Source organism: Uranotaenia lowii, chromosome 3 (genome assembly GCF_029784155.1).
Source record: "Uranotaenia lowii strain MFRU-FL chromosome 3, ASM2978415v1, whole genome shotgun sequence".
NCBI lineage: Eukaryota > Metazoa > Arthropoda > Insecta > Diptera > Culicidae > Uranotaenia > Uranotaenia lowii.
This window is the reverse complement of record NC_073693.1, coordinates 105846295-105873272: the sequence shown is the minus strand read 5'-3', so window position 1 is coordinate 105873272 and position 26978 is coordinate 105846295. Positions and strand designations below refer to the sequence as shown.

Here is a 26978-nt window from a genome sequence, read left to right as displayed (position 1 = left end):
GCTGATTTGGTACTGCTCCAGCATTATGGAGGATTGGGTGGTAAAACTGTTGAGAACCCTTATAGGCCTCCTTCTTCTCGTAAGCGGATTTATGAAAGTTAATTTTCCTTTATTATTATCCCTTTTGCAAAGGTCAATGTTATGCCACAAACAGAGAGAAAGACAAAAATATTTAAAGTATGCATGAGGTTTTCTCCATCTGAAACTTTGGAAACAAATATTCAAGCTTATAAGTCGTTTGAACGTAAGCAAAAATTTAAACAAAACGTAACATCCTATATCACTTTTACCCCGGATGACTTCTCGGAAGGGCAGATGGAAAACTGTAATCCTTTCAGATTTCTCGGTACCTTTCCGAAAACAACCACAGGCCATTCCGATTTCGATTCTATCAAAGGGCAGGAACCGAAGGATCACCCCAAAGAGCACCAACGATAATGACATTCTCATTTCATCTCCTAGCTCCAACTGTAGAAAACTTGAAACACACGGGAGCGATCCCTTTTTTCATTTCCTTCTTCATTGCCTTCAGTCAAGAATCGACTGACTCGAGACGGCGACACCCGACAGACTGCAACACCCACTTCAGAATGGATCCATGGATTTGCATCTACGTCACACCTTTTGCGCTGAAGGCTCTTCTAAAGGTACCGGTGCACAGGAGAACACTTTCTTTTGCCACCACCCGGGAAAACTCTTGTTGGGTAAGTTACCAACTACCTTCTGATGGTGACATCCTACTAGAACCATACAGATGCCACCATCAACTAGTAGAAGTAGTGCTGCAGGCACTTAAGACGTAATGCTAAACGACTCGATGCCAGAACCAGTGACATCTGTTTCCGTTTCCTTCTTACTTAGAGAGGAAACGAGTTGGATGAATTTCACTTATGTCGATGGAAGGTAAATCGACTGCGTTCCAGCTGCCATTTGACATAGTTTAATGAATTTTAAGTTTTTTTTTTCGAGTTTTCAAATTTTGTTTATTGAGATACAAAATATCTTAAACTTATTCTTAACATTTCAAGTCCAATTTCGGTTGAAAACTTCTGTGAGATGAGCTCTACAAGTTTTGCTTTAAAGACATCTATTTTCAAGATATTTGAAAAATCAGATAAAAAGTTTCAAAAAGAACTGGCTTAGATGCTAACATTTCTACGTTTTTTTTCAAGGTTATTGCCAAAACCATGCAGTTCAATGTGAAAATTGGGGCATATATGTTTTGATTGAAGCACGGCTATTGCATCACGGTATCGAAACTTGTGGAAATAACCGAGAAATTTCTGGATGGAGATCTGCCAGGTGCTCACTTAAACATTCGTTTTGCAGTTCATTTCGATTTATTTTGTTTTATTTCACCCGGTAGCTGTCCACCTATTAAGCGGCTTGGTCGCCTTATTTTGTTTATTTTAATGGTCAAACACTTTTTAAACATGCCATCACGAAGTTTAGCCTACTTTCAGTCTGAAGAATGAGCCAGGCAGGAGAATTCACCATTTTAACCACTTCTACAATTGAAATGATTTGATTGGGCTTGAATAAACCTTTCACATTCCTTTCTTTCAAGGAGTCAATCATCGCTACTTTTATTAGAATTTTAGGTCACAGCCAGATTCCCTAGGGCTCTTATTGAAAACATTGAAATTTTGGTCAAATAGCAGGTTTCCAGCTGTTTTGGAGTCTTTCAGTGGCAGTTTGCTGGATTTTTCATGATCTCGAAAGTTTTGGTCAATAAACTCACTGAGTGAATGAACTCACTGAAAGTTTTACCAATTTTCATCCACGCATTCAAAAGCTACCCAAGCAACCAATTATCGCATACTAACTTATTTAATCGCGGGATCCCTAAGTAAACATTTGGCTACACAAAGATTTTACGGGACTTCCAGGAACTCACATAACGTAAAAGTTCCTCAGAAACTTCCATCGCCTTCTGAAGGGCTAAAGCATTAAAGACGGAACTTCAATGCACCTTTTATGCGACATCTTCTGAAAAAGCAATCATAGTGTCTGCTATGCTCTTTCTAACGAACCAATAAGATCTTATCTGGAACCTTTAGGAGGATTTCAAGGATTTTATTATAATTTATTTTTGGCATTTCAGTCATTTTTTGGCTCATTGCAGTTAATATTTCGGAAACCGCGTCGTGAATAGGGATCCCAGCTATTTTGACATCACTTGAACTCTGTAAAGTGTCCTGTGTGATTTTTTTTTTGTGAATGCTGAAAAACTTATGTACATGCCTTTTCAATAAATAAATTGTGATGATTAACTTTGTAATTATTTATTTAGTGTATCGAAAAACAAATAAAAAAAAATCCCATCGACTTTTATTATGGCTTTAAGCATTTCATAGTGAAATTTAGATACTTCTAATAAATGCTCTAAAGAACTATTGCTGAATTGGTCGAGAGGCTGGGGAATTTCTTTGCTATCTGGAAAGCAGTGGTTTAATTCCCGAAGCGCAAGTAGCTTGTTATTAAATCTGTAGTAAAAGTCAACACTCAAATCAATTAAATTGAAACCTCGCAATCTGTCATCTGGAAGTCAGAGCAATGTGTGAAACGCATTTTTTTTTTCGACGCGTAGAATGTTCTATATGTTCTCTTAAGGGCTGAATAGCATTCTCTTCAGCCATTGAAATGAACTTCAAAGTAGCTTTAATTACTTAAACTTTAGATTGATAAGCATTCTTTAGGAACACTCGCATAAGCTGATTAAGCTTCTATGGTACCTCTCTATGGTACTTTTGGTTGCTTGGGTATTCACAAAACAAAGTGTTGCAGTTTTTTCGAAAAGACTCTTTATTATTGGATCCAATTTGGATATTTTTCCATAAAAAAAAACAGTCCAAATAAATTGCAGAAATTCATAAATTTTTCACAAGAGGATCAAAATGATAATTTTTTATTTATTTCTAACATCAGTAACAAAGTAGAAAAAACTTTTGGGAAAAAGATTCATAGAATTGCGAAAAAACATTAAGAAAAATAAATCAACAAACGTAAACCTTTCATAACCAACTTATAGGCAATTTTAAGTAGAAACAATTCAACAAAAAAAATAGTCCCTGTGAAATTATGTTTTGAAATTAAAAAGTAAAAAATATTATCATTCAGGCGGTTTGAATCTGTTTAAAATTTATCTTCAGCGCTTTTTCGAGAAATTCGTGTAACTAGTGATAGCGTGTATTCCGGACACGAATAAATGAGAGGTGTCAGTAATAAAAATTTAAAAAAAAATCCTATTCTTGCACCATGGAAATTTTAGAAACTTGAATAAGTAAAATGATATAAAAATGTTCTAATGTCTAGTGTCTAACATCAAGAGAACTGTTCTGAGTTCAAGATTTTCGTGTAGATTAATAAAAATTGGAAATTAAATCAGATTTCTCAAATAATTTTTTGATCATTGTATGTAAATTAATGAAAAAAAAAAGTGATGAAATTTATTCGGACGGCATCCCTGATCAACACTTTTTGCCAGGGCGAGTACAGCTACGGGCGTGTTAATATACCAAAACACGGAATCGACCACATTGTGACAGGCAATCGTAATCGTAGGCATGGTAGGCGAACATCTGGCTGTCAAAGAACGCTCCGTCACCACCCTCTACCACTGAGAAACTTTTGGTACCCCTTGCCTACTTTTCCTCTAAATGCATCCACCCGTTGCTGTATGCGCCCAGCTTTTTGCGATTGTCCAACAGAGGCAGAGGTGCCAGGTCGTTTTGTTAAAAATCAGAACTCCGCGAAGAAAAAAATCAGGATTTTTCAGGACCCCAATGAATTGCTGTAAATAACATGCAGTTCTGCATGGATTGCATAACTAAAGGCGAAATATAGGTGCTTAAGACGCCTCGAATTATGCAACTGAAGCGAGAATAACCTTGGGTGGCCTGCAGTTAATATCCAAAAACATCATTTAAATATCCTTTGAATCAAAAATTATCATTGGTTAAACTGCCCGCATAAGTCAATACGATACTCTTAATCTTCCATATTATTCGTTTCTGATTACATTTATAGTAACGTTCACTGATGCGTCATTATTTCTGGAAGATACGATTAATATTCTGAAACACAAATTGATTATTTTTGCAACGCACCGATATGATAAAAAAATATTTCTGAAAGATACAATTAACGGTCTTCAAAATGAACTGCTTATTTTTGCAACACGCTTCAATTTATCTTCTGTCAGAAACACGCGATCTGATTTATTTGAATAAGAAAAAATCTTCGGGCAGTTTTGGTCGTGTAAATTTTATAATCTTTACGGATCCAATTTAAAGCCGAGGATCACAACAGTGCAAGCTAAAGGTAAGTTAAATCACATAAAATTATTTTGTTTCGCGAAATATTTCAATGGTTTTTCTTAACCGCATATAGTTCTAGGTTTGGAGGAAGAACCCTAATACCGAAAGTAGCGGTAAGCAACACCACCGTAGCAGCACTGCGAATCTGCGAATCCGCATGATGTTACCAACGACCGAGCGGCCATTTCTTAGAGACCAAAAGCAACACCCGCATACATACGGTGCTACACACAACATCCAGAAAAATGTTATTCTGAGCATCAGGATACGATAAGTATGTTTCTCAATTACTACGAATGAAATAAATGCTTTAAAACTATGTGAATCGTTTTCATTGTATACGAAAATCGATTTAAAATTATGTAAAATTTACAAAAATCCTTGAATCATTTTATTGTTGAGTGAGGATTTGCTGTATCTTCATCATTTTATGGGTGGATCATTATAAAAAGATAACACGTGTGATCGAACTGGTTCGAAAAAATTAATCTTCATTTTATCGTAACTCTACTACACGACCCGTTCACTGTATCGTTAAGTGTGTCCAAACGATTCCAATACTATTTACTTAATCTTCCATTTATAATCCATTACTATAAGGGGAATCTTTAGAGTGTCTCGGGAAAAAGATTACAGGAACGGTCAATTTATGATACTGATTTATGCGGGTGGTTAAACTATTTCATCATTCTCATCATTTAGCAATAGATTTAGTTATAATTTGGATATTTTATTATATCAGGACAACTTAATGGTTATTTTCAAAAATCAGGACAATTCAAGCGTTTTCGAAAAATCAGGACGGCCTCTCGAAAATCAGGACAAACCCTGAAAAATCAGGACACTTGACACCCCTGAACAGAGGTGCCAGGCAGAGATGCCAGGTGTCCAGATAAATCAGGACTTTTCCTGATTTTAAAAAAGACCATTCTGATTTTTCAAACTGCCCTGATTTGTCCTGATTTTTAAACAATCGTCTACAAATGTACTGAAATGTCCTGATTTTCAAAAATTGTTCAAACTGTAATTGATTTTATAGTTTGATTATCAAGATATCGATCAAATCTGTAATAAAATAATTAAACCGATAATAATTTTCGGTTCTTATGATATTGAAATGGTATTTTTCCATATAAACTTCAGGCCGGCCAAGATTCTGCTCGCCTCAGTGCATAACTTAAGGCATGTACAGAACCAGTATTTATCTTTTTTTAATGAAATTTAATCAGAATTTGTGTTGTTCTAAAAATCGTGATTTTTTCTACATGTTCTCCTGATTTTTGACAAAACCACCTGGCATCCCTGGTGCGATCTTTATGGAGATGATTTTTTTTCTGCAATTCAGAACAAATCAGGACATTTTAAAGACCAATTTTCAATAATCTGGACAATTCGAGCGTTTTTTTTTCAAAAATAAGGACGGTATTTCGAAAATAAGGACTGCTGTATATATGGGACTGTGAGTATTGAATTCATCAACCCTAGAGTAAGGTTGCCAGATTGCCCGATTTTATCCGGGTTTGACCGGATATTTGACACTAAATTTGAGAACAGTCCGGCCCAGCCCGGTTGCCCGGATTTCATTGAAAAATGCCCGGATTTTTCCCGGATTTATTCACTTTATTTGGCAAATTAAACCAAAAAAAAAACAAGAAACATCTCCAAAACGAAGTTTTTTTAGCAAAATTTACAAAAATAACCATGAAAGGTTTTTTGGAAGCCATAAATACGGTTTAAAATCTATTGATGAGTTTTGATGTAAAAAATTTTTGTTTTTCTTTTTTTTTCTTGATTTTGGTTGAGGAATTTCTGAGTTTTGACATAATTTGCCCGGATATTGCCCGGATTTATGATCGTCAATTTGAAATCGAATGCCCAGATTTTGCCAGGTTTTCACATAAAACTTTCCGGTTTGTCCGGCCCGGATACGTGCTAAAAAAAATTCTGGCAACCTTACCCTAGAGGCTCAAAATCCCCAATGAAAAAAAAAACACAAAACAAATAGAAAATCAGGATGAATCCTTAAAAATTAGGACACCTGGTACCACTGACAAGCTACGAAAAAAAAAATCACAGTGTAATATAGTGTAATTTTGTCGCCATACTGCGCTTTTCATGTATCACGTTTTCTCGTTAAGTGGTGTATATCGGTTAAAGTATATCTGCTGAAGTGATATCCTTACTTATTAATGATTTCAATTAGGCCGGAATAAATTTCAAATCCTTCTTTCGTCACTCGGAGTTGGATCATCAAGAGGGAGACATAATAAAAAATAATGCAGATGCAGAATGCAGATAAAATCATTGTACAAAACCTTTGAATCAAGTAATTTTTTATCGAAAAATTGTATAAAACCAAGAATATAAAAGGTGATAAAACTAAATCTTTCACAATTTGTTTTTCACTCTTGTAATCTTTTGAATACATGATAAATTTGGAAGGCGGGGTTATGACAAAAGAAGAAATCGATATTTGTTCCGGCCTTTTGTGTGATATTCTTAGCTAACCACCCAGAATATCTGGCATCACTGCTGTGCTACCACGAACCTAACTCTTGCTTTACCGTGAGATGATCTGAACATTTGTACTGTCATCATCATCACAATTCTATTGTTCTCGGCAATCATCAATAGCGACTTCCTCAAAAGCATGTGGAGAACCAAAGCAAAAATTGTTTCGGTTCCGTTGCAATCGGCCGCAACTCGGGACAGTTGTTTTCCGTTGGTCCCGGAACTGTTTCAGGATCCGAAACAGGCATCGAAAATGGTAAGTTCAACAAATTTAATACAACTCGTCACTTGATACTTCAAATTAATTCTTCTAATTTTGATTATAGACTTCGCGATAAATTTTCATTTTGTAGAAGAAACAACCAACCGAGCTGAAAAAAGGCTAGTCAAGATTTCTTTCTGATCTTTTATTCAGTAAATTCAATAAAATTAGAGCACTGTGAGATAGAAGTGTCATCCACAATAGGCAATACTGATTAAAATAAACCAAAATATACTGCAGGTTTCGAAATTTAGTTTCGTAACAATGGTTGAAAATTCTGAACTTAATTACTCAACTAGAACTCACAATAAAACATTAAATTTTAGGAAACTCAAAGATAGTGAATTTGTAAACTTTTGACCAATGCAATGGCTTCTGGAAAATTTAATGTCGAGTTTTGGTGTTTCAACGTTTAGATTTCTGCATGGTCCTAAAAGTGTTGAGATGATTTTTAAACTATTCGAAATAGTTGCAATAATTTGGATTTCCGTTGCAATAATAGTCATAAATGTGAGCTGATAGATTGTATCAGTGATACAATTCACCCCCTTATTCTGCGCCGCGCGTGGGGTGACGATAGTCGAATCACCCTAGTCACCCGATTCCAGTAGTCGCTTTAGGTGAGAAACATCTTTTAGAGTGAACTTTTTGAGTTCTTATCCTAATCTAGTAGTCAGCTGAGCATGAACCTCCGTCACATCGGCTTCGGGAATAAGGTGACAAGACTCACGTGACTCCGACTCGACTCGACTGTCGTCACCTCACGCGCGGCGCAGAATAAGGGGGTGACGGAATATGAAATTGTATTTTAACATTATTACTATTCCAAACTAACCTCTGATCCGACCACCTATGTGGCTATGGTGTTTGACAGAAGAAAAGCAATCAAGCAAGGAGAAGCCGGCTGGCTGGCTTGCTCAAAAGCGAAACTTCAAAGAACAACTCAGAGGATGCAGGAAACTGTCGATTGAGGTGAGTGGATGGATGAATGGTTTCAGCAGTGTTTCCACATCAACCTGTGGTGACTCTGCCGCAGAAACTACAGTATGTGACTTGAGAAGACGAATAATGGCACACAACGCTCGTTTGAATAGAAATTTTACTACTACTAATACTAGTGAGCTGCTGCCAATACTGGTTATAGTATCAACTTTACTACGCCATGTCTCGAATGCAGAATACGCCAGAGAGCCCATTCTATCATGGGTTGTAGCAAATGCACATGATGGCGCTTTTCCCCATTTTGAATCTTCAGCTAGCTTTTTGTTCTCGTCTTGAACCAAGGATCAGCCGGAGGGACATTTTCGCGTTTTCCTCCGAGTAGTCTATAGAAAGAGTCAAACCGGGGCGCAAAAAAAAATCGGTGTGCCAACAACTGCAGGAATAAAAACGAAATCCCATCAAAACTCCGGGGCATTCGTCTTGTTCGTCTTCTCTTATACCAACGTTTTTCGGTTCAAATTCTATAGTATAGATATTTCGATGGCAAAGTACGGGAATGGGAAGAAATCTTGTGCTTGGAAGTCCCCGGAGGGCAGTGAAGGACTTTTTGTGTGTTGCCAACCAGAGCGAAGCCGCCAAGATTTTCCATTTTGCTGCCGCTCGCACCCGGCCATGCCAATGGTGACGAAATTGACGGAAATGAGATACTATACTGTTATGGAAATGGCGCGGGGGAAAGAAGGTTCCTGAACCTGAAAAATGTATTGAGTAAAAGACAGGAGAAGTATTTGTCGAGCAGGTGATGGAATTGGGCGATAGTTGAACGACGGTGGCGGTGAGTCAAAATCGATACCCCGGTACCAGTGAATTTGGGTAGAGTTTCTTGGAAGGTCAAACCCGCTGATAAGAGCTTTGGGTTGAATATTTTTTAAAGAATCAGCCTCAGATTCAAATAAACTTAAACTTAAATCGAAGTCTGTTTTTTAACAAGTGAGAGAATAATTAGTTTACACCAAGAAAATTAACGCTCGATGCCGGATAAAATTTTAACTCAGCTAATTTGTACTTAGCGCTGACAGGTAAACAATAAACAGATGTCTGTCAATACAAATGATTGAAAGCGAGCTATTGAGGAAAATTTTAACCGAACAACTGCAGTGCAGTGTTTTGTTTTTTGGAAATCATTTTTTTTTTTTTTGGGCTTTTCCAAACCAGTTGAATTGTCTTTGAGTACTTTTGACTTTGTAAAATTTACGTAGGGTGTATGTTTATACAAGGCTTGGCAGTTTGCCCGGATACTTGACTCAAAATTAAAGAAATGTTTGGTCCAGCCCGGGTGTCGGATTTCGTTTAAAAAAACACGGATTATGTTAGTTTTTACTCATCATAGTTGCGGAATGTAACAATAATTCAAATTGAATTATTATAATTTATCACTTTTGCATCCAAAAACAACTTTTTTTTAACAAGTTTTATCTGAACAACCGTGAACGGTGTAGTGGATGAAAACAAAATTTCGAGTGATTTCTTTTTTATTTTTATCGAATAATTCTGTGGTTTCGAAGAAGTTTGCCCGGATATTACCCATATTGTGAGTTGAAAATTTTAAAATCAAATGTCCGGATTCTTCCAGGTTTTCAGATAAAATTGCCCGGTCCGGATACTTCCAGGAAAATTCTGGCAAACTTTTATACGGAGCAAAATCGAAAAAAATAATGGAATGGAAGAACATTGAAGTGAGTCCAAAACCAATGTGGATTGGATCGAAAAACTGACAGTAAGCTAACCCGGCCCCCAGAGCGAAATAAAAGGGAAGAAACCGAAATCCAGAATCGACTACCGATTTCATCCATTCACGAGAATAGAATGGTTCCCGAGTTCCCGCGGGTATTGTCGAAATTTTGTCATCATCAGCTGATTGAGACTCCTCGAAAGAAAAAGATGAAAAAGCGAAATCACCAATTCCGTTCCTGTGCCACACGCCACCGGCTACAAAAGGATAGGTTCACTTTTGGTTCTCTTCACTTTTACGATGATGGTATTTCGATTTCTTGCTGCTGATCGATGAATGACATCGCATAGAAGTACAGCATTCTTAGGTTTTTTTTTCGATTGAACTGTAGGGAAAAATCCAGCTTACAGGACGAAGGAAAAACAAACCGAGAGTGAACCGAAAATAGAAAGAAGAGCCAACAGCCACAGGAAAAAGCACCATCAATATTGGCTGCTGGTTAAGTTGTCTTTTGATCCCATAAATATCTTTTGTACGTATTTTCGGAGAGCAAGGAGGATGATTTTGGGAGGGCCAGAATCGTACGCGGAATCTCCTGGGGCTGCTGGAAACCGGAACATGGAGCAAAACCTGCATTGTTTTTCTCTCAGTATATTTAGTGCGGTTTTGCTTCAGCTGAAACAGGAAGACTATGAAATTAAAAAAAAAACTCCTGGAACCAAAAGATCGATGAAACTTACAATTTCTTCATCTCATTTCCCATTTCCCACTTCCCATATCTCATTTCTCATTTCTCATTTCTCAAGTCTCGTTTTTCAAGTCTCATGTCTCACGTCTCATGTCTCACGCCTCATGCCTAATGCTTCATGCCGCATGCCTCATTTCTCATTTCTCATTTCTCAATTATCATTTCTCATTTATCATACAATACATTTATCATATATCCTTTCTCATTTCTCATTTCTCATTTCTCATTTCTCATTCTTCAGTCCTCATTTCTCATTTCTCATTTCTCATTTCTCATTTCTCATTTCTCATTTCTCATTTCTCATTCCTCATTTCTCATTTCTCATTTCTCATTTCTCATTTCACATTTCTCATTTCTCATTTCTCATTTCTCATTTCTCATTTCTCAATTCTCAATTCTCATTTCTCATTTCTCATTTCTCATTTCTCATTTCTCATTTCTCATTTCTCATTTCTCATTTCTCATTTCTCATTTCTCATTTCTCATTTCTCATTTCTCATTTCTCATTTCTCATTTCTCATTTCTCATTTCTCATTTCTCATTTCTCATTTCTCATTTCTCATTTCTCATTTCTCATTTCTCATTTCTCATTTCTCATTTCTCATTTCTCATTTCTCATTTCTCATTTCTCATTTCTCATTTCTCATTTCTCATTTCTCATTCCTCATTTCTCATTTCTCATTTCTCATTTCTCATTTCTCATTTCTCATTTCTCATTTCTCATTTCTCATTTCTCATTTCTCATTTCTCATTTCTCATTTCTCATTTCTCATTTCTCATTTCTCATTTCTCATTTCTCATTTCTCATTTCTCATTTCTCATTTCTCATTTCTCATTTCTCATTTCTCATTTCTCATTTCTCATTTCTCATTTCTCATTTCTCATTTCTCATTTCTTATTTCTCATTTCTCATTTCTCATTTCTCATTTCTCATTTCTCATTTCTCATTTCTTATTTCTCATTTCTCATTTTTCATTTTTCAATTCTCATATCTCATTTCTCATTTCTCATTTCTCATTTCCCATTTCTCATTTCTCATTTCTCATTTCTCATTTCTCATTTCTCATTTCTCATTTCTCATTTCTCATTTCTCATTTCTCATTTCTCATTTCTCATTTCTCATTTCTCATTTCTCATTTCTCATTTCTCATTTCTCATTTCTCATTTCTCATTTCTCATTTCTCATTTCTCATTTCTCGTTTCTCTATTCTCATTTCTCATTTCTCATTTCTCATTTCTCATTTCTCATTTCTCATTTCTCATTTCTCATTTCTCATTTCTCATTTCTCATTTCTCATTTCTCATTTCTCATTTCTCATTTCTCATTTCTCATTTCTCATTTCTCATTTCTCATTACTCATTTCTCATTTCTCATTTCTCATTTCTCATTTCTCATTTCTCATTTCTCATTTCTCCATTTTCCTTTCTTCTTTCTTCTTTCTCCTTTCTCCTTTCTCCTTTCTCCTTTCTCATTTCTCATTTCTCATTTCTCGTTTCTCATTTCTCATTTCTCATTTCTCATTTCTCATTCCTCATTCCTCATTCCTCATTCCTCATTCCTCATTCCTCATTCCTCATTTCTCATTTCTCAATTTCTCAATTTTCATTTTTCAGTTCTCATTTCTCATTTCTCATTTCTCATTTCTCATTTCTCATAGCTCATTTCTCATTTATCATAGCTCATTTCTCATTTCTCATTTCTCATTTCTCATTTCTCATTTCTCATTTCTCATTTCTCATTTCTCATTTCTCATTCCTCATTTCTCATTTCTCATTTCTCAATTCTCATTTCTCATTTCTCATTTCTCATTTCTCATTTCTCATTTCTCATTTCTCATTCCTCATTCCTCATTTCTCATTTCTCAATTTCCATTTTCCAGTTCTCATTTCTTATTTCTCATTTCTCATTTCTCATTTCTCATTTCTCATTTCTCATTTCTCATTTCTCATTTCTCATTTCTCATTCCTCATTCCTCATTCCTCATTCCTCATTCCTCATTCCTCATTCCTCATTCCTCATTTCTCATTTCTCATTTCTCAATTTTCATTTTTCAGTTCTCATTTCTCATTTCTCATTTCTCATTTCTCATTTCTCATTTCTCATAGCTCATTTCTCATTTATCATAGCTCATTTCTCATTTCTCATTTCTCATTCCTCATTTCTCATTCCTCACTTCTTATTTCTCATTTATCAATTTTCATTTTCCAGATCTCATTTCTCATTTCTTATTTCTCATTTCTCATTTCTCATTTCACATTTCTCATTTCTCATTTCTCATTTCTCATTTCTCATTTCTCATTTCTCATTTCTCATTTCTCATTTCTCATTTCTCATTTCTCATTTGTCATTTCTCATTTCTCATTTCTCATTTCTCATTTTTCATTTCTCATTTCTCATTTCTCATTTCTCATTTCTCATTTCTCATTTCTCATTTCTCATTCTCATCAACGATCTTCAATCTTCAATCTTCATTCTTCAATCTTCAATCTTCAATCTTCAATCTTCAATCTTCAATCTTCAATCTTCAATCTTCAATCTTCAATCTTCAATCTTCAATCTTCAATCTTCAATCTTCATTCTTCATTCTTCAATCTTCAATCTTCAATCTTCAATCTTCAATCTTCAACCTTCAATCTTCAATCTTCAATCTTCAATCTTCAATCTTCAATCTTCAATCTTCAATCTTCAATCTTCAATCTTCAATCTTCAATCTTCAATCTTCAATCTTCAATCTTCAATCTTCAATCTTCAATCTTCAATCTTCAATCTTCAATCTTCAATCTTCAATCTTCAATCTTCAATCTTCAATCTTCAATCTTCAATCTTCAATCTTCAATCTTCAATCTTCAATCTTCAATATTCAATCTTCAATCTTCAATCTTCAATCTTCAATCTTCAATCTTCAATCATCAATCTTCAATCTTCAATCTTCAATCTTCAATCTTCAATCTTCAATCTTCAATCTTCAATCTTCGATCTTCAATCTTCAATCTTCAATCTTCAATCTTCAATCTTCAATCTTCAATTTTCAATCTTCAATCTTCAATCTTCAATCTTCAATCTTCAATCTTCAATCTTCAATCTGCAATCTTCAATCTTCAATCTTCAATCTTCAATCTTCAATCTTCAATCTTCAATCTTCAATCTTCAATCTTCAATCTTCAATCGTCAATCTTCAATCTTCAATCTTCAATCTTCAATCTTCAATCTTCAATCTTCAATCTTCAATCTTCAATCTTCAATCTTCAATCTTCAATCTTCAATTTTCAATCTTCAATCTTCAATCTTCAATCTTCAATCTTCAATCTTCAATCTTTAATCTTCAATCTTCAATCTTCAATCTTCAATCTTCAATCTTCAATCTTCAATCTTCAATCTTCAATCTTCAAACTTCTCATTTCTCAATTCTCATTTCTCATTTCTCGTTTCTCGTTTCTCGTTTCTCGTTTCTCATTTCTCATTTCTTATTTTCTCATCATCTTAAAACTTCAATCTTCAATCTTCAATCTTCAATCTTCAATCTTCAATCTTCAATCTTCAATCTTCAATCTTCAATCTTCAATCTTCAATCTTCAATCTTCAATCTTCAATCTTCAATCTTCAATCTTCAATCTTCAATCTTCAATCTTCAATCTTCAATCTTCAATCTTCAATCTTCAATCTTCAATCTTCAATCTTCAATCTTCAATCTTCAATCTTCAATCTTCTATCTTCAATCTTCAATCTTCAATCTTCAATCTTCAATCTTCAATCTTCAATCTTCAATCTTCAATCTTCAATCTTCAATCTTCAATCTACGATCTTCAATCTTCAATCTTCAATCGTCAATCTTCAATCTTCGATCTTCATTCTTCATTCTTCATTCTTCATTCTTCATTCTTCATTCTTCATTCTTCATTCTTCATTCTTCATTCTTCATTCTTCAATTTCTCATTTCTCGTTTCTCGTTTCTCATTTCTCATTTCTCATTTCTCATTTCTTATTTTCTCATCATCTTAAAACTTCCATCTTCAATCTTCAATCTTCAATCTTCAATCTTCAATCTTCAATCTTCAATCTTCAATCTTCAATCTTCAATCTTCAATCTTCAATCTTCAATCTTCAATCTTCAATCTTCAATCTTCAATCTTCAATCTTCAATCTTCAATCTTCAATCTTCAATCTTCAATCTTCAATCTTCAATCTTCAATCTTCAATCTTCAATCTTCAATCTTAAATCTTAAATCTTCAATCTTCAATCTTCAATCTTCAATCTTCAATCTTCAATCTTCAATCTTCAATCTTCAATCTACGATCTTCAATCTTCAATCTTCAATCGTCAATCTTCAATCTTCAATCTTCGATCTTCATTCTTCATTCTTCATTCTTCATTCTTCATTCTTCATTCTTCATTCTTCATTCTTCATTCTTCATTCTTCATTCTTCATTCTTCATTCTTCATTCTTCATTCTTCATTCTTCATTCTTCAATTTCTCATTTCTCGTTTCTCGTTTCTCATTTCTCATTTCTCATTTTTCATTTCTTATTTTCTCATCATCTTAAAACTTCAATCTTCAATCTTCAATCTTCAATCTTCAATCTTCAATCTTCAATCTTCAATCTTCAATCATCAATCTTCAATCTTCAATCTTCAATCTTCAATCTTCAATCTTCCATCTACGATCTTCAATCTTCAATCTTCAATCGTCAATCTTCAATCTTCAATCTTCAATCTTCGATCTTCATTCTTCATTCTTCAATCTTCAATCTTCAATCTTCAATCGTCAATCGTCAATCTTCAATCGTCTATCTTTAATCTTCAATCTTCGGTCTTAAATCTTCAATCTTCAATCTTCAATTTTCAATATTCAATATTCAATCTTCAATCTTCAATCTTCAATCTTCAATCTTCAATCTTCAATCTTCAATCTTCAATCTTCAATCTTCAATCTTCAATCTTCCATCTTCAATCTTCAATATTCAATATTCAATCTTCAATCTTCAATCTTCAATCTTGAATCTTCAATCTTCAATCTTCAATTTCAATCTTCAATCTTCAATCTTCAATCTTCAATCTTCAATCTTCAATCTTCAATCTTCAATCTTCAATCTTCAATCTTCAATCTTCAATCTCCAATCTTCAATCTTCAATCTTCAATCTTCAATCTTCAATCTTCAATCTTCAATCTTCAATCTTCAATCTTCAATCTTCAATCTTCAATCTTCAATCTTCAATCTTCAATCTTCAATCTTCAATCTTCAATCTTCAATCTTCAATCTTCAATCTTCCATCTTCAATCTTCAATCTTCAATCTTCAATCTTCAATCTTCAATCTTCAATCTTCAATCTTCAATCTTCAATCTTCAATCTTCAATCTTCAATCTTCAATCTTCAATCTTCAATCTTCAATCTTCAATCTTCAATCTTCAATCTTCAATCTGCAATCTTAAATCTTCAAACGGCAATCTTCAATCTTCAATCTGCTATCTTTAATCTTCAATTTCTAATTTTCAATCATCAATTTTCAGTCTTCAATCTTCAATCTTGAATCGTGAATCATGAATCTTGAATCTTGAATCTTGAATCTTGAATCTTGAATCTGGAATCTTGAATCTTGAATCTTGAATCTTGAATCTTGAATCTTGAATCATGAATCATGAATCTTGAATCTTGAATCTTGAATCTTGAATCTTGAATCTTGAATCTTGAATCTTGAATCTTGAATCTTGAATCTTGAATCTTGAATCTTGAATCTTGAATCTTGAATCTTGAATCTTGAATCTTGAATCTTGAATCTTGAATCTTGAATCTTGAATCTTGAATCTTGAATCTTGAATCTTGAATCTTGAATCTTGAATCTTGAATCTTGAATCTTGGATCTTGAATCTTGAATCTTGAATCTTGAATCTTGAATCATGAATCATGAATCATGAATCTTGAATCTTGAATCTTGAATCTTGAATCTTGAATCTTGAATCTTGAATCTTGAATCTTGAATCTTGAATCTTGAATCTTGAATCTTGAATCTTGGATCGTGAATCTTGAATCTTGAATCTTGAATCTTGAATCTTGAATCATGAATCATGAATCTTGAATCTTGAATCTTGAATCTTGAATCTTGAATCTTGAATCTTGAATCTTGAATCTTGAATCTTGAATCTTGAATCTTGAATCTTGAATCTTGAATCTTGAATCTTGAATCTCGAATCTTGAATCATGAATCATGAATCTTGAATCTTGAATCTTGAATCTTGAATCTTGAATCTTGAATCTTGAATCTTGAATCTTGAATCTTGAATCTTGAATCTTGAATCTTGAATCTTGAATCTTGAATCTTGAATCTTGAATCTTGAATCTTGAATCTTGAATCTTGAATCTTGAATCTTGAATCTTGAATCTTGAATCTTGAATCTTGAATCTTGAATCTTGAATCTTGAATCTTGAATCTTGAATCTTGAATCTTGAATCTTGAATCTTGAATCTTGAATCTTGAATCTTGAATCTTGAATCTTGAATCTTGAATCTTGAATCTTGAATCTTGAATCTTGAATCTTGAATCTTGAATCATGAATCTTGAATCTTGAACCTTGAACCTTGAATCTTGAACCTTGAACCTTGAATTTTGAATCTTGATTCTTGATCGAATCTTGAATCTAGCATTTAAAAATCAACAATATTTTTTTTTCGGAAAAAAAGTTTCTTTAAAAAAAAACCTTCTTAGAAATTGAATTTACTTCTTAGAAATTATTTAAAAAAATCCGTGTATAGTTTGAATCTAAATTTGAATAATTGGTTTTAAAATCAGTATCTTTTAGTTTATAATGGGATTAGAAATAGCAAAAGAAAATCAATAAATATCAAAACGCAAATCCCAATGGAAGTTGCCATCTGTTAATTATTCCGCAGTCTCGTTTTTATTTCACTGTCGTTACCTTGAACTTGCTCAATATCTGATTCTTAAGTACCACTTAACGGAAAGGCGAAAATTGTACTCTTTCCGATGCAGTCCATATATTACGGTGGAAATTCCACCTCCGCTCGGAACTCAAATCATTCCACAAAGTCAGGCAACCTGGCTCATCAATTGCTCTCGCTCTTGAAGTTCACTTTAATCCGTTGACTCTGGATTCGTTTTTAATTTGCATCGATCAATATTCCACACCGTAATTGTCCGATACAAATTATTGTTTCAGCACAGCAACTTGATTGGCGCGCGTATGGTTTCACTGTTAAATTCCGGTATAATTTTAGATCATTTTTTTCCCTTCAGACTCTCTCTCGCTCGTCGTTCATTATTTCCACCACACCGGTAATCAATCGCAGGTCGCGGCCATCAATCTTATCGGAAAACACTGTACCCAAACCACTCAAACACAAATACACACTCAGAAAAAAGTACCCAACACGACGCCGCACTACACAAATCGTCAAATAATAGCCCCCTGCTGGGGTGGTTATAATTTGTCTCGAAATCGCCGCTGTGACCTGTTTTACTTTTAGGTGGGCCCACCGCCACTGAATAAAACTGAGAGACAGAAGGGAAGGAAGGAATCAATCAATGCCCACAAACTTGAACAGGGTACTGGTCAGGTCCAGGGATAGGTTTTTTCTACTCTTCTGAACCGCCCGGACAGTCTGGAGAAAATCGCGTGCCAGATTTCTCCACCCTTCGTCTGGCACCAATTTCCTTCAACTCTTCTACCTGGCTGAAACCAATCAATCCGACCCCGTCTCGTACGACTCGCCAAAAATAGTGCAAACGATAGTAGGAAAAATCGAACAGACGAAAAAAAAAACCCTTTCCTGTGGCAGGGAAACTCGAAGGAATGACGACATGACATGTATTGGTTCTTTCCGAACGACTGCAGTAGCATTTGTTTTTTTTTCGTTTTATTTCTTGGTTTTTTGGTTTCTTCTTTCAATTGGAATCGTATAAGATACCACAGCAGTCAGTTGCCAAAAAACACACCCGTTTAACATCGTTTTAGTGGTACTTTTCAACTTTTTTTACCGTTTTTGTGGCTACAGGTGGGAGTGTATGAATTGACAGACGATTGAATTACAATTGAGCGTTTAGGATTTGTTATGTTATTTTAGATCTAATTTCAACCAGTGTTTGACAATCGATCTTCAATATTTTTGGTCTAAATAAAAAAAAATTACAAGGTACCTACTCTACGCTTGAAAGAAGTTTTGACAAAATTCAGAGTTTACATGGGGGCACATCATTACTGAAGTTTAACTAGAGCACCATGCGTCAACATTCTCTTAAAATATCCTGATAATTTGGATTGCTTATCAAAACAATTAACAATAGTTAAAACAAAATTTAAGTAGTAAACTCATTTCTATATTATCTTCATATTTCCAATTACAATTAACGGCTTCTCCCTCTTATTGGAAGAGCGGAGGGGTCTCCCCAGAGAAAAAGAAATGTTTGCATAACTTAAGAACCATTCAAGCACTTGGTAGCAAATTTGGCTACGAGAAATATTTATATGAATATTTGGTACCCCTCCCTTCTTCCAGAAGGGAATTAGGAAGGGAAGGGAGGGGCTCTCTTACAATTTACATAACCCGAGAATTTGTCAAGCAAATGGAACCACGTTTGGCATGTGAGGTTATTTGGCTGCGAGAAATGTTTCAATGATTACTTAAGACCCCTCCCTTCTTCCAGTGGGAAGAAAGAAAGAGGGAGGGGAGCCTCAATACAATTTTTATTGCATAATTTTATAACTATTCGAGCAAATAGAACCAAATTGTCATGTGAGGCTATTTGGTATGGGAAAAGGTTCTATAAATGTTTGAGACTTCTCCCGACTTGCATTGGGGAGATTGGAACAGGGAAAGGGGCTTATACATTTTTTTGCAATATATACTCTATAAGCAAGGCAAATCAAATTTGCCATGTGAGGGTATTTGGGTGAACGAAATGTTCCCAAGATGGTTTGAAGCTCTTCCCATCTAACATTGGAGAAACAGATAAAATATTTTGGCTCCAGTTATGGAAGGATAATCGAGCAAATAGAACAAAATTTGGCATGGGAGGATATTTGGATACGAAAAAATACTCTATGGTTGTTTGAGTGATCCCAATGAACAAATAGGAAGAGAGTAGGGGGCCACCGCATTTTTTTTAAGATGTCGAGAGTTAATCAGTCGAAAGGCACCGAATTTGGTATGGGATTGTATTTTGATACGAGTTATATTTCTATAACTATTTGGGACCCTTCCTTCTCTTCTAACACTAAGTGAGATATGAAGAGGAGACGGAAGCCTCATACGTTTCATTGCATATTTTATAGAATAAGTTCTTATTAAAGTATGTTGTGGAGAGTATTTGGAATGGAAAAATGTTTTTTTTTTGCTTATTCGGGAACCCGGGAATAAGAATAGGGAATAGGTGGGCTCTCATTTTTTGCAAAACTTGATAACTTTATTTTGAAATTGAGAACTTAAGAGATTTATTATCAGTGGGAAGCTAGAAAAAGGGGAGGAATGCGCCCATTTTATTGTTTTATTATAAAACAGGGGGTATCTCATAATTTTAATTTTTAATGACTTGGAAACTGATCAAACAAATGGAACCAAATTTGGCTTGGAAGAGGAATTATTTTCATGTAAAATATTACGCCTAAATTCTAACAAAATGATTTAGAAACTTATTAACAAATAAATACAAAGTTTTAATTTTAGGTACAAAATATTGATTGGAAAATTTATTTTAGGTCAGGTTTTGAAAACAGTAATAAATATTTAAGAAGATAAGTATAAATCACTTTTGTATTGCAATTCGAAACTAATGTTACAACTTCCATTTCATGATGTTGAGATTTAAATGTGAAAAAAAGAGATCACTGTTTAGCAATCCTTAGAAATGCCTGAGTTTAGCCGTAGTTTCATGATTTTTTTTTTCTCGTTCTACTGAGCCACGCCTGCGATCATGGAATCCGAAATGTATTGACATGTATTTAAACCAAATTTAGAAATCAATCACCGAGTATACTAAAAAACTTTGAAATTCTTTATCAAAACATCTTAAGGTACATTTCGGGTTCAATGATTCAAGGTGGATCTGAGTAGTCAATCAAGCTAAGCTAAGCTTAGTTTCATAATTATTTTTTTTATTTTAGCCCCTATTATTTTTGCCGATTTACTTACGGATTTTCAATTCAAAGGTAGTTGAAAAAATAGGAAAAATGTATTCTTAAAAAAAATAATCCCCAACATTAAATCTTATTATAATGTGAATAAACTTATGCCGTAAAAAAAACACAATAAATGTTTAAATTGCGAGGAAAAAAGTCATTAATCCGAACGATTCTGTGATAAATGCATAGTGAAGTGCATATTTATTTAAATCACCAGTTCACTTGTTTTATATTATTTTATTATAAGTTACAACCTATCGCAGGAAAAGTGGAGGAATAAATTCAATTTGAGAAAGGCTTCGCGGGCCGCACAAAACTGCCTCGAGGCCACTCATCCCTTTCATAATTTTATAAAATGTATCGCATTTGAGTTATGTTTCTCAGCGAAGCGCACTCGCATCAAGCGAAAAAACGAGGCATCTCATATTTGGTTCGCAATGTATTAACTCAAGTCATAGGAACAAGTTTATAGATCTTAGCTATGCTTGCCAGATTGCCCGGTTTTAACCTGAACTTTCCCGGATAATTAAAATAAAATTAAGGAATTGTCCAGGCCGGCTCTGTTGGATAGGTTTCGATGAAAAAATCTTGGATTTTTTCACATCATTTTCCAAAACTAACGAAAAAACTGAAATTAATTTTGAACTCTTGCGTTCAAAAACGAAATTTTCGATCAAGCTCCATCAAAATAAACATGAAAGATTTTTTCAAAGCCTAAAATACGATTCTAAAAATGCTGATGTAGGTATAAATGATGAATAATTGTTGGGTCTTGTTCTAATTTGCATGGAAATTTTCCGAATTTTAGGAGCTATACGTTGCATTTTTTTGAAAAAAATTTCAAGATCATGACCATAAAAAATGTAAAAAAGTGGTGTTAAAACATTACCTTCCAATCAATGAACCGGCAAAATAGTTTTAGTCATAACAGATAAATTTTGAAAAGAGGATTGGAAAGTTGACGTTATTTGGCACATTTTTGTATCTTTAGATTTTGAATATTCGAAACAGAGAATTTTTTACAAATTTTCAAAGGCACCTATGTAGCTGTTTTCGAACTTGTCCATTTGCATTTTTTTTAATACTGAAATTCAATTCAAATTCTAGTAGTGTAATTACATCAGCGCTGCCACAAATATGATGTATAACAAATATGACAAATGATTTTCAGTGGAAACATCACGAGAGGGAAGAATAAAAAGTAATCAAAAATTTTCAATAAATTGGATCAAATTGAGCAAAAGCTTGTATGCCGCAAACTTGCATACAATCTACATTGCAAAAAATTGAAAAATCGAGTTATTTTAGACCAGAAATTTGGGAAAAAAATCCCGAATACAAAAGAACATACAATTTCTATCTTCTACAACTTATTTTTCGCTCTTTCATTTATTTGAATATTCGTTGAATTCGAAAAATCGAAGGGAGGAGGGCTTTTGCAAACACTTTTCTACATTTTTAGAATTTAAAACTTTAGTTTTCGTATATTTTCTACAGACCACTAGATCCCGGTTGCATTGAAAACTTCAATCTGGGAATCTTGTTCCCTGTTTTGGGTACATCCACTTCGTAAATATGTATGTACTTGTTATCTAAGCTTGTTTGATTTCCCAGTTTTATTTTAAATTAATTTGGCTCAATTATTCTAATTTCAAGCAGCAAAAAAAAAATTGGAAAAATATATTCTTACTGTTTTAAAAACTAAAATAAGGCGTATGTAAATTTAGAATAAAATTCAAATATTCGAGAGAATACAAAAAAACAAATTGTGAAAGATAAGAGTTAGTTATACTTGATTTTATTGAATTTATCGAATAAAAATCTGGTTTTGTGGAATGAAACAGCATGAAATTTTGTTGCATACAAGCTCTCGTGCAATTTATTATAATTTATTTATTTTTCATATTATATTTTATTATCCCCCGTGATGTTCCAACTCCACGTGACAAAAGAACGATTAAAAATTTGTTGTAGCCAAGTTTATAATTTTTTTAAAGTTCATAAATTTCGTTCATCAACTTAGATAAACCAACAAACATTTTGATTTGGATTATGTTGATTAAAATGTCTCTGAAACCTATGTTATAAAATTTTTTTTTTTGAGAAAAAATCATAAGATTTTTCTTATCGCTTCAATTTTTGGTGATATGACGTTTCAAACATCGAAACTTATTAATTTAGGATAACTTATCCCGGATAGGGTGTGATTGATTGAATTAAGAAACACCAATGTACTAATCATAATGTCATTCAAATTATGATGTAGATTTAGCGTAAGGTTGTCAGATTACCCGGTTTTAGCCGAGTTTGCCCTGATATTTAATAGAAAATTCGGGTCCAGTCTGGTCTAGTTGCCCGAATTTTATTGGAAAAGCCCGGATTTTGCCCAGGTTAATTCTCATTCCATTTTCAAACTAAAAAAAAAACAAATTGTGTTGTAGAATTATTTTATTCATGCGCCTAGAACGCAATTTTTTGAGCAAGTTTTATACAAATAATCATGAAAGGTTTTTTAAAGCCTAAAAACAATTCGAAATCTGCCGATAGTTTTTTATGGAAAAAATATTTTTAGTTTTTTACTTGATTTTTGAAGAGTTATTTTACTCTTTGACCAAATTTGACCGAATATTGCCCGGATTTTGGTCGACAATTTTGAAATCAAATGCGCGGATTTTGCCAATTTTTAAAATAAAATAGCCGGGATTTGTCTGGCCCGGATACGTGCTGAAAAATTCTGGCACCCTTAATTTAGCGTTAATGTTCTAGTTCCAGAGATACAACACTTTGAAGAAAAAAATCTTTATTATCGATTTTAACTCAATAGATGAAATCGTAACTATTTCTTAGACCACTAAATTTTTTTTCGGAGTTTCAGAGAGAAAAGTTTTCAATTTATTTTGTAATTCTGTCAAAAGCTTCAAATCAATCAAGTTATGCATTGATGAAAAAACAAAGCTTTATAATTTGTTTTAACTTTTTCAAAACTCGTAGATGTTTCCCTGCGTAAAGAGAGATACGACAGAAAAACTAACACAACTTTTTCCATCCAGTTTCCGTCAAGTTGATAATTAATACTAGATTGAAATCGTGTCATTCATTGTCGTTTTTGACTTCAATAATAAAAAAAAATCACGGATCAGAATCCAGAATTCAATATTTTGAATATAAATTATGAAAGAAGATTCCACAAACCTGAATCGATCCTACAGATTTGAAATTCTGAAACTCAAACAAGACTTCTCGATTCTCGAGTCCAAAATCAAGAATTTTGATCTTCAGGACTAAGAATTCAGAGTCCAGAATCTGGTATTCTGAAAGCAGAAACATGAATACAGTATCTGAAATCTTGAATTCAAAATCTCACATTCAGAACCCTCAAATCTGAAACCTGAATTGAGAATTTTGAGTTTTGAAATCTGAAAGTTTTTCATTCAGAGTTCAGATTTCAGAATTGAAAATCTAAATCCCAGTATCCTGGATCCAGAACCCTGAATCTAGAATCTTGAATCGTGATTCTACTATCTAGAAATAATGATACAGAATCCGGACTTCAAAATCCAGAACCAGAAAATTCAGAACCCAAATTTCTAGATTCAGAGTTCGGAAATGAGAATTCAAATTCAGATTTCAGAATTCTGAAATTTGATATTTCGTATTTATTCCTAATCAAGGGATCACATATTGATCCAAATAGTGAAATCAAAACTCATTCTGTAAATTCAAACGGCATACACTCAAATTGTTGCTTCTAATAAAAGATACCCTCACTGGAAGCCCACCATAATGCACATTCGCCCTGTTCCGAAATCTATCAAATTCGCACTTGCTTGTGTCCCACCCACCCAGAGTTGGAGCTGGTTCGGGGGTTATTTCCAAAAGCCGTTGATTCTGCTGCCACAAACACAAATTTCCCTGCCACAGGAACCAATCCCACCAGTTAATCACTTGTCGCCTCCGTCGCCGCCATCGTCCTTTTTCCTCCGAAATCCTTTCCAATGAGGATTCAAAACTCCTACTCGCTCACCAGAACCAGGAAAGAGAAGGAAAACGCTTTCGCGTTGTTGCTCTTGTTGGATTTTTCACTTTTTCGATCGTTTTGTACCCTTCCTGAACACGGCACACGATTTTCCTTACTATTGCAACCCACTCACTCACTACCCGATTTTTTAAGGATTTTCCCAAAAAAACACGTGCGACAATTCGCCAAATTCCACTCTTTATAGACTGCACCACACGACTGCAATCAGGAAACTTTCGCTAAGGATTTTTCTTTTGGTTTTAACGACCCAGAAACAATCCAACACTTCTCGTAAAACTTTAGAAACTTTTCCCCTGGAAAAGAAGACAGGGGTGGGGGAACATTTTTTGTTGGGGACTTTTCTCTCGCCCGACGAAAGAAGGATAACACTTGAAAACTTGTCGAAACTAGTTGGTGGTTGATGGTTAGGATTTTCCGAGCAGTTGGTTGATTCTTACACTTTTTTCTTCGCTTCTAGGGACTAACTTCCAGAAGTTTGGAGCAAGCAAATGCGCTACGCCACACGCCGTACGCCTAAAGTAGAAGGAAAAAACTTCCAAACCCGAGACAGGCGGGCACGCAACAACCGACTCACGAAACAACAACGCCGAACGCGTAGATTCGAACGATACGGATTCTACTCAGAGACTAAAAATAAAGAATTTAACCAATCCGGTCTCGGGTCGTGGAGTTTTGCTGCCCGCGTTTCGCTGTGTTTGTGAGTGGTGTGCTGGAGAAGCCGATTTGAGAGAAGACTACTTGGGGGGTTCGGATGGCAGGGATCAAAGCTTTTTGGGAGCCACCCCAAACCTCAGCACTGACAGCTCGGCGGAAACCTTAGTCAATATCGCAGCTCGGCATCGTCGATGGACGGGGAGAAATAATTGAGAAATCGACGAACCTCACACGACTCACTCATTGTTGTTTGGAGACCTTCCGGCAAATAGTAGCTTAGAACCCTCATATACAAATATCAAACGATACAAACATTCATACGCCTATGTCGATATACGCAAACAAGTCACGCAGAAGCTGGAGCGTGAGAGTTTAGTAGTAAGGTACCCTGCCCCCTCCTCTACCATTTTTAATTGCTGCTGCCATTCCGTTGGGGGGTGAAGAAAAAATTTTACGTGATAGTACAACCTGATCGAATGTAGTCTTCCCAAAATCAATCATTTTCACCGAGTCATGCTTGACTACATTCAGAGCCAAAAAATCAAAGCAGTCAAATTTTCCTTCTTCAACCAAATCATACAAACAATCATGCATGACAACGACGCTTCCGTATTTGAAACACTTTTGCGATACATGATGAGGTAAAAAAGGACGCAGACTATCAGCAACGAACGTCTCTATGCTGATTTCTTTCCCTTGACGACGTTCAACCTTTAGGATCATAACTGATATGTATCCGTTCTGAGCGATCTATGTAGGCTATCAGATGATTTTTTATTTTTCGCTTTGCCTAGAAGGACAAAAACATGACTAGGTAACCGCAATGAACTGTCCAGCATGTGCTACAGCTTTTTTGAACATGTAGTCCTGGTATTTATTCAGATTTTTCCTTTTGAAACATTAATGATCGTCTATCAATAACGAGCATTATCAACAATGATGCGAGGATAGACGTTCGGGAATGATTGAGGGAGCGACGTTCAAAATGTATCACCAAGTATGTCGATCACCGTCGATAAGCCACGTGACGAATAGCAACGGTAGCCTCCGATGGGGCATGGTATATCTTCTTGTATCAAGTTAGTGTTGATTTTCGACATATGTTCAATGGGTACTTTTACCACGTGCGTATCACAGCACTCGGAGGAAGCATCATTCTAACTAGAAACCATTCCTGATTGCTTTTCTTGAGCGATTTTCCAACCATTGATCGAATGTTCGCATGAGAGCGTTCGACGAGATATGCATATCAATTTTTTTCTTCCTCGATAAGAGCGGATGCTAAAAGCGAGTAGGTACCTGACTCTCCTTTATGCTTCATCGAGAGCGGAAGAGCGAAATCTTTATCACCCTTGAAGAGCCTGGAATTTCCCGCTCTTTCCTCCCAGCTGGTTGGAAATTTATGCTGGGCTAGCTGGCGAGAGTTTGAGGGAAAGCTTTCTCGCGCCACCGATACATATGTTTTCGGGGGGAGAAAACTTCCGTTTGACATCGGTACCCGGGTGCCAGTTTGGCAAATGGAATCATCATAATGAACTATGGAACATTATTTGTGGATGCAAGCTGGGTATAGAAAATTCCGAAAAATAGAGTTGTTGTTTCGAAAACTGCCGAAAAAAGCACACAGGCGAGCGCTTGT

At 34.8% G+C, this 26978-nt stretch overlaps 2 protein-coding genes across 8 annotated transcripts in view; both read right to left on the bottom strand.

Annotated features, from left to right (window-relative positions):
• LOC129754530 (neurocalcin homolog) overlaps positions 1 to 26978 on the bottom strand; it is a 424186-nt gene that overhangs the window by 285256 nt on the left and 111952 nt on the right. The gene's annotated exons all lie outside the window — the stretch shown is intronic.
• LOC129754532 (neuronal calcium sensor 2) overlaps positions 1 to 26978 on the bottom strand; it is a 364232-nt gene that overhangs the window by 235243 nt on the left and 102011 nt on the right. Inside the window, exon 1 of one of the 5 annotated variants that reach the window (XM_055750664.1) lies at positions 25123 to 25297. The exons of the other annotated variants lie outside the window; for them this stretch is intronic. The gene's annotated coding sequence lies outside the window, so the exon portion shown is untranslated. Of the gene's footprint in view, positions 1 to 25122; positions 25298 to 26978 lie in introns of those variants that run through there. 5 annotated transcript variants of the gene reach the window in all.